This window comes from Jaculus jaculus, chromosome 4 (assembly GCF_020740685.1).
Source record: "Jaculus jaculus isolate mJacJac1 chromosome 4, mJacJac1.mat.Y.cur, whole genome shotgun sequence".
NCBI lineage: Eukaryota > Metazoa > Chordata > Mammalia > Rodentia > Dipodidae > Jaculus > Jaculus jaculus.
In genome coordinates, this window is record NC_059105.1 from 117,456,578 (window position 1) to 117,464,356 (window position 7,779).

Here is a 7,779-nt window from a genome sequence, read left to right on the forward strand (position 1 = left end):
CAATAGGCCAAGTCAGCAGTTGGCCCCTGACCTGCTTCTGGGAACTCACCCTGCTCCTAACCTCAAATCCCTTTTAAATTTTTTTTAATTTTTTTTTTTTTTTTTTTTTTTTTGAGAGCGACAGACACAAAGAGAAAGACAGATAGAGGGAGAGAGAGAGAGTGGGCGCGCCAGGGCTTCCAGCCTCTGCAAACGAACTCCAGACGCGTGCGCCCCCTTGTGCATCTGGCTAACGTGGGTCCTGGGGAACCGAGCCTCGAACCGGGGTCCTTAGGCTTCTCAGGCAAGCGCTTAACCGCTAAGCCATCTCTCCAGCCCTCAAATCCCTTTTGTATAACCCCCTTAAGCTTACACATGAATGGCTGCTCTCAGAGATGGGAGGGATAACTGAGGATGCTTGGTGCTAAAAGGTGGCCAGAGGGTGGCTGTCCCTCTTTTGGAAACACACAGACTAAAGCACCCCAACTCACCACCTTCCCCCTGGGAGGACCCAAGATGCCCACCTGAGCATACAGTGACTAGTGACTAGCCCTGAGCTCCTTGCACTCATGGGCTGCCATATCTGTGAGCCCAGTGGTTGAAAAAGGGGAAGGACTGCTCTGTTCCACACTCCAGGCAGACAAATGCCCTGGATGCCGGGCTACACTTTATACGGCCAGATCCCTTGGTAACACAGAAGTAAAGGCTACCTATTGTGTGCGGGGGCCTGCCTGAAATAGGGCATATTACCTAAGGGTCCCCTTCATCTGCAAAGAGACATTGATCTCACCTTGCAGGATGATAGGCAGGTGTTGGGGCAGCAAGATTTGGGTGACGATTGTTCAGGTCTATGATAGCAGCGCCATCTAGAGGTAAGTCTTGAGAACACACTTCTGTTGGGACTTGAGTACTAAACCGGATTTCTGGACTGGACTGTAAGTCTCTGCTTAAGCATAAAAGATGTTAGCACTGAATATACGTCAGATTTCTGGAAAATCTCAGGATATTGTACCCTGAGCTATGGCGTGCCTGTCTCACACGATTCTGACCCCCCCCCCATAGGAAGGTACTGTCCCCACTTACAAATGGAAATTCAGAGGTGAGATGACCTTAAATGCCAAGATGAAGCAAGCCAGGAGGACCTGGCTCTCAGGTGTGCTGCCTTATACAAGCTGTCCTCTACTCCTGACCCTGACAGACTGCCCTCAGGATCTGAAGGAAGCAGACACCTATGTTTACAGCATAAATTGTGTCTCAGGGCCATTTTCAGGTCTACTTTCAAAATGTTTGTGGCATTTGAGCTGCAGACTTGTGCAAAGTGAAGACTACCCTGGAAGTTGTGTTGCACCCCCCCCCAGTCCCTGGCGATTGTGCCACCTTGTTTCAGGTACACTGCAGATGATGGCTAGCCCATCGTATCAGGATCGGGATACAGCAAGCTGACTGGGCGAGCTGTTACTGTCCTGGAGACAGTTAGCATGGAGTCAAAAGACAACAAACACTGTTCCAGAAATGTGTATGAAGAAAAAGGGAGGGTGGCTGCAGTGTGACGCTCTGCTGAGGGTGTCATACGTGTGAGGAGAGAGCGAGGGTGGACTGCAGTGTGACGCTCTGCTGAGCGTGTCATACGTGTGAGGAGAGAGCGAGGGTGGACTGCAGTGTGACGCTCTGCTGAGCGTGTCATACGTGTGAGGAGAGAGCGAGGGTGGACTGCAGTGTGACGCTCTGCTGAGGGTGTCATACGTGTGAGGAGAGAGCGAGGGTGGGGTGCAGTGTGACGCTCTGCTGAGCGTGTCATACGTGTGAGGAGAGAGCGAGTGTGGCCTGCAGTGTGACGCTCTGCTGAGCGTGTCATACGTGTGAGGAGAGAGCGAGGGTGGGGTGCAGTGTGATGCTCTGCTGAGGGTGTCATACGTGTGAGGAGAGAGCGAGGGTGGGGTGCAGTGTGACGCTCTGCTGAGGGTGTCATACGTGTGAGGAGAGAGCGAGGGTGGACTGCAGTGTGACGCTGTGCTGAGCGTGTCATACGTGTGAGGAGAGAGCGAGGGTGGGGTGCAGTGTGACGCTGTGCTGAGCGTGTCATACGTGTGAGGAGAGACGAGGGTGGGGTGCAGTGTGACGCTCTGCTGAGGGTGTCATACGTGTGAGGAGAGAGCGAGGGTGGGGTGCAGTGTGACGCTCTGCTGAGGGTGTCATACGTGTGAGGAGAGAGCGAGGGTGGCCTGCAGTGTGACGCTCTGCTGAGGGTGTCATACGTGTGAGGAGAGAGCGAGGGTGGCCTGCAGTGTGACGCTCTGCTGAGCGTGTCATACGTGTGAAGAGAGAGCGAGGGTGGACTGCAGTGTGACGCTCTGCTGAGGGTGTCATACGTGTGAGGAGAGAGCGAGGGTGGACTGCAGTGTGACGCTCTGCTGAGCGTGTCATACGTGTGAGGAGAGAGCGAGGGTGGACTGCAGTGTGACGCTCTGCTGAGCGTGTCATACGTGTGAGGAGAGAGCGAGGGTGGGGTGCAGTGTGACGCTCTGCTGAGCGTGTCATACGTGTGAGGAGAGACGAGGGTGGGGTGCAGTGTGACGCTGTGCTGAGCGTGTCATACGTGTGAGGAGAGAGCGAGGGTGGACTGCAGTGTGACGCTCTGCTGAGCGTGTCATACGTGTGAGGAGAGACGAGGGTGGGGTGCAGTGTGACGCTGTGCTGAGGGTGTCATACGTGTGAGGAGAGAGCGAGGGTGGACTGCAGTGTGACGCTCTGCTGAGTGTGTCATACGTGTGAGGAGAGAGCGAGGGTGGACTGCAGTGTGACGCTGTGCTGAGCGTGTCATACGTGTGAGGAGAGACGAGGGTGGGGTGCAGTGTGACGCTCTGCTGAGTGTGTCATACGTGTGAGGAGAGAGCAAGGGTGGACTGCAGTGTGACGCTCTGCTGAGGGTGTCATACGTGTGAGGAGAGAGCGAGGGTGGCTGCAGTGTGACGCTCTGCTGAGCGTGTCATACGTGTGAGGAGAGAGCGAGGGTGGGGTGCAGTGTGACGCTGTGCTGAGCGTGTAATACGTGTGAGGAGAGAGCGAGGGTGGACTGCAGTGTGACGCTGTGCTGAGCGTGTCATACGTGTGAGCAGAGACGAGGGTGGGGTGCAGTGTGACGCTCTGCTGAGCGTGTCATACGTGTGAGGAGAGACGAGGGTGGGGTGCAGTGTGACGCTGTGCTGAGCGTGTCATACGTGTGAGGAGAGAGCGAGGGTGGGGTGCAGTGTGACGCTGTGCTGAGCGTGTCATACGTGTGAGGAGAGAGCGAGGGTGGACTGCAGTGTGACGCTCTGCTGAGCGTGTCATACGTGTGAGGAGAGAGCGAGGGTGGGGTGCAGTGTGACGCTCTGCTGAGCGTGTCATACGTGTGAGGAGAGAGCGAGGGTGGGGTGCAGTGTGACGCTGTGCTGAGCGTGTCATACGTGTGAGGAGAGAGCGAGGGTGGACTGCAGTGTGACGCTCTGCTGAGCGTGTCATACGTGTGAGGAGAGAGCGAGGGTGGGGTGCAGTGTGACGCTGTGCTGAGCGTGTCATATGTGTGAGGAGAGAGCGAGGGTGGACTGCAGTGTGACGCTCTGCTGAGCGTGTCATACGTGTGAGGAGAGAGCGAGGGTGGGGTGCAGTGTGACGCTCTGCTGAGCGTGTCATACGTGTGAGGAGAGAGCGAGGGTGGGGTGCAGTGTGACGCTGTGCTGAGCGTGTCATACGTGTGAGGAGAGAGCGAGGGTGGACTGCAGTGTGACGCTCTGCTGAGCGTGTCATACGTGTGAGGAGAGAGCGAGGGTGGGGTGCAGTGTGACGCTCTGCTGAGCGTGTCATACGTGTGAGGAGAGAGCGAGGGTGGGGTGCAGTGTGACGCTGTGCTGAGCGTGTCATATGTGTGAGGAGAGAGCGAGGGTGGACTGCAGTGTGACGCTCTGCTGAGCGTGTCATACGTGTGAGGAGAGAGCGAGGGTGGGGTGCAGTGTGACGCTGTGCTGAGCGTGTCATACGTGTGAGGAGAGAGCGAGGGTGGGGTGCAGTGTGACGCTGTGCTGTGGGTGTCATACGTGTGAGGAGAGAGCGAGGGTGGACTGCAGTGTGACGCTCTGCTGAGGGTGTCATACGTGTGAGGAGAGAGCGAGGGTGGGGTGCAGTGTGACGCTGTGCTGAGCGTGTCATACGTGTGAGGAGAGAGCGAGGGTGGACTGCAGTGTGACGCTGTGCTGTGGGTGTCATACGTGTGAGGAGAGAGCGAGGGTGGGGTGCAGTGTGACGCTGTGCTGAGGGTGTCATACGTGTGAGGAGAGAGACGAGGGTGGGGTGCAGTGTGACGCTGTGCTGAGCGTGTCATACGTGTGAGGAGAGAGCGAGGGTGGGGTGCAGTGTGACGCTGTGCTGAGGGTGTCATACGTGTGAGGAGAGAGCGAGGGTGGGGTGCAGTGTGACGCTGTGCTGAGGGTGTCATACGTGTGAGGAGAGAGAGAGGGTGGACTGCAGTGTGACACTCTGCTGAGCGTGTCATATGTGTGAGGAGAGAGCGAGGGTGGACTGCAGTGTGACGCTCTGCTGAGCGTGTCATACGTGTGAGGAGAGAGCGAGGGTGGACTGCAGTGTGACGCTCTGCTGAGCGTGTCATACGTGTGAGGAGAGAGCGAGGGTGGACTGCAGTGTGACACTCTGCTGTGGGTGTCATACGTGTGAGGAGAGAGCGAGGGTGGACTGCAGTGTGACGCTCTGCTGAGCGTGTCATACGTGTGAGGAGAGAGCGAGGGTGGGCTGCAGTGTGACGCTCTGCTGAGGGTGTCATACGTGTGAGGAGAGAGCGAGGGTGGGCTGCAGTGTGACGCTCTGCTGAGCGGTGTCATACGTGTGAGGAGAGAGCGAGGGTGGGACTGCAGTGTGACGCTCTGCTGAGCGTGTCATACGTGTGAGGAGAGAGCGAGGGTGGGGTGCAGTGTGACGCTCTGCTGAGCGTGTCATACGTGTGAGGAGAGAGCGAGGGTGGGGTGCAGTGTGACGCTGTGCTGAGCGTGTCATACGTGTGAGGAGAGAGCGAGGGTGGACTGCAGTGTGACGCTCTGCTGAGCGTGTCATACGTGTGAGGAGAGACGAGGGTGGGGTGCAGTGTGACGCTGTGCTGAGGGTGTCATACGTGTGAGGAGAGAGCGAGGGTGGACTGCAGTGTGACGCTCTGCTGAGCGTGTCATACGTGTGAGGAGAGAGCGAGGGTGGACTGCAGTGTGACGCTGTGCTGAGCGTGTCATACGTGTGAGGAGAGAGCGAGGGTGGGGTGCAGTGTGACGCTCTGCTGAGGGTGTCATACGTGTGAGGAGAGAGCGAGGGTGGACTGCAGTGTGACGCTCTGCTGAGGGTGTCATACGTGTGAGGAGAGAGCGAGGGTGGACTGCAGTGTGACGCTCTGCTGAGGGTGTCATACGTGTGAGGAGAGAGCGAGGGTGGGGTGCAGTGTGACGCTCTGCTGAGGGTGTCATACGTGTGAGGAGAGAGCGAGGGTGGACTGCAGTGTGACGCTCTGCTGAGCGTGTCATACGTGTGAGGAGAGAGCGAGGGTGGACTGCAGTGTGACGCTGCTGCTGAGGGTGTCATACGTGTGAGGAGAGAGCGAGGGTGGGGTGCAGTGTGACGCTCTGCTGAGCGTGTCATACGTGTGAGGAGAGAGCGAGGGTGGGGTGCAGTGTGACGCTGCTGCTGAGCGTGTCATACGTGTGAGGAGAGAGCGAGGGTGGACTGCAGTGTGACGCTCTGCTGAGGGTGTCATACGTGTGAGGAGAGAGCGAGGGTGGGGTGCAGTGTGACGCTCTGCTGAGGGTGTCATACGTGTGAGGAGAGAGCGAGGGTGGGGTGCAGTGTGACGCTCTGCTGAGGGTGTCATACGTGTGAGGAGAGAGCGAGGGTGGGACTGCAGTGTGACGCTCTGCTGAGCGTGTCATACGTGTGAGGAGAGACGAGGGTGGGGTGCAGTGTGACGCTCTGCTGAGGGTGTCATACGTGTGAGGAGAGAGCGAGGGTGGACTGCAGTGTGACGCTCTGCTGAGGGTGTCATACGTGTGAGGAGAGAGCGAGGGTGGGGTGCAGTGTGACGCTCTGCTGAGCGTGTCATACGTGTGAGGAGAGAGCGAGGGTGGGGTGCAGTGTGACGCTGTGCTGAGCGTGTCATACGTGTGAGGAGAGAGCGAGGGTGGACTGCAGTGTGACGCTCTGCTGAGCGTGTCATACGTGTGAGGAGAGAGCGAGGGTGGGGTGCAGTGTGACGCTCTGCTGAGCGTGTCATACGTGTGAGGAGAGAGCGAGGGTGGGGTGCAGTGTGACGCTGTGCTGAGGGTGTCATACGTGTGAGGAGAGAGCGAGGGTGGGGTGCAGTGTGACGCTCTGCTGAGGTGTCATACGTGTGAGGAGAGAGCGAGGGTGGGGTGCAGTGTGACGCTGTGCTGAGGGTGTCATACGTGTGAGGAGAGAGCGAGGGTGGACTGCAGTGTGACGCTCTGCTGAGCGTGTCATACGTGTGAGGAGAGAGCGAGGGTGGGGTGCAGTGTGACGCTCTGCTGAGGGTGTCATACGTGTGAGGAGAGAGCGAGGGTGGGCTGCAGTGTGACGCTCTGCTGAGGGTGTCATACGTGTGAGGAGAGAGCGAGGGTGGGGTGCAGTGTGACGCTCTGCTGAGGGTGTCATACGTGTGAGGAGAGAGCGAGGGTGGGGTGCAGTGTGACGCTCTGCTGAGGGGTGTCATACGTGTGAGGAGAGAGCGAGGGTGGGACTGCAGTGTGACGCTCGTGCTGAGCGTGTCATACGTGTGAGGAGAGAGCGAGGGTGGGACTGCAGTGTGACGCTCTGCTGAGCGTGTCATACGTGTGAGGAGAGAGCGAGGGTGGGGTGCAGTGTGACGCTCTGCTGAGCGTGTCATACGTGTGAGGAGAGAGCGAGGGTGGGGTGCAGTGTGACGCTGTGCTGAGCGTGTCATACGTGTGAGGAGAGAGCGAGGGTGGACTGCAGTGTGACTCTCTGCTGAGCGTGTCATACGTGTGAGGAGAGAGCGAGGGTGGGGTGCAGTGTGACGCTCTGCTGAGCGTGTCATACATGTGAGGAGAGAGCGAGGGTGGACTGCAGTGTGACGCTCTGCTGAGGGTGTCATACGTGTGAGGAGAGAGCGAGGGTGGACTGCAGTGTGACGCTGTGCTGAGCGTGTCATACGTGTGAGGAGAGAGCGAGGGTGGACTGCAGTGTGACGCTCTGCTGAGGGTGTCATACGTGTGAGGAGAGAGCGAGGGTGGACTGCAGTGTGACGCTGTGCTGAGCGTGTCATACGTGTGAGGAGAGAGCGAGGGTGGGGTGCAGTGTGACGCTCTGCTGAGCGTGTCATACGTGTGAGGAGAGAGCGAGGGTGGGGTGCAGTGTGACGCTCTGCTGAGCGTGTCATACGTGTGAGGAGAGAGCGAGGGTGGACTGCAGTGTGACGCTCAGCTGAGGGTGTCATACGTGTGAGGAGAGAGCGAGGGTGGGGTGCAGTGTGACGCTCTGCTGAGCGTGTCATACGTGTGAGGAGAGAGCGAGGGTGGGCTGCAGTGTGACGCTCTGCTGAGGGTGTCATACGTGTGAGGAGAGAGCGAGGGTGGGGTGCAGTGTGACGCTGTGCTGAGCGTGTCATACGTGTGAGGAGAGAGCGAGGGTGGGGTGCAGTGTGACGCTGTGCTGAGGGTGTCATACGTGTGAGGAGAGAGCGAGGGTGGGGTGCAGTGTGACGCTGTGCTGAGCGTGTCATACGTGTGAGGAGAGAGC